Here is a 616-nt window from a genome sequence, read left to right as displayed (position 1 = left end):
TATATATATATACACGCGCACACATATATACGTATGCATACACATATATGTGTTTGCGTGCACACACACATATGTATATATATATATATATATATACAAACGCACACGAACAGAAAACCTTTCATACACCAATATATACGTATTTACACATACGAAGACCCACCCACGTTTGTATAGATGTATACGGACGAAATTACGCTTACACATGCTCGCACAGGCACAAACACACAAATATACACACCCCAAAAAATAAAGAAGATTATACTCATACAAAACGTAGAAAAGTATATATACACATGTACAAACGTACATAGATAAGTTATCGCGCCGTTATCAAATACGCCCCACACGGCGACCAGAGACACTCGCACACACATAAATACAAGCACACACAAACATAGAGTTACACACACACACACACACACACACACACACACACACACAGAGGCTCACACGCACACAGGACTTAATCGCACAGCATTATCGACATGACTAAAAGACAAAGTGACTATTTAAAGCAAACAATATCGGAGGCAGATTCATGAAATAGATTATTGTGAGAGTAAAACAAAAGATATTTTCTGTGCAAGTGTATAGGGGTGGTGTGTGGGTATAC

The sequence above is a fragment of the Octopus bimaculoides genome, chromosome 24 (assembly GCF_001194135.2).
Source record: "Octopus bimaculoides isolate UCB-OBI-ISO-001 chromosome 24, ASM119413v2, whole genome shotgun sequence".
In the NCBI taxonomy this organism is placed as follows: domain Eukaryota; kingdom Metazoa; phylum Mollusca; class Cephalopoda; order Octopoda; family Octopodidae; genus Octopus; species Octopus bimaculoides.
Note: the sequence above shows the minus strand (reverse complement) of the source record.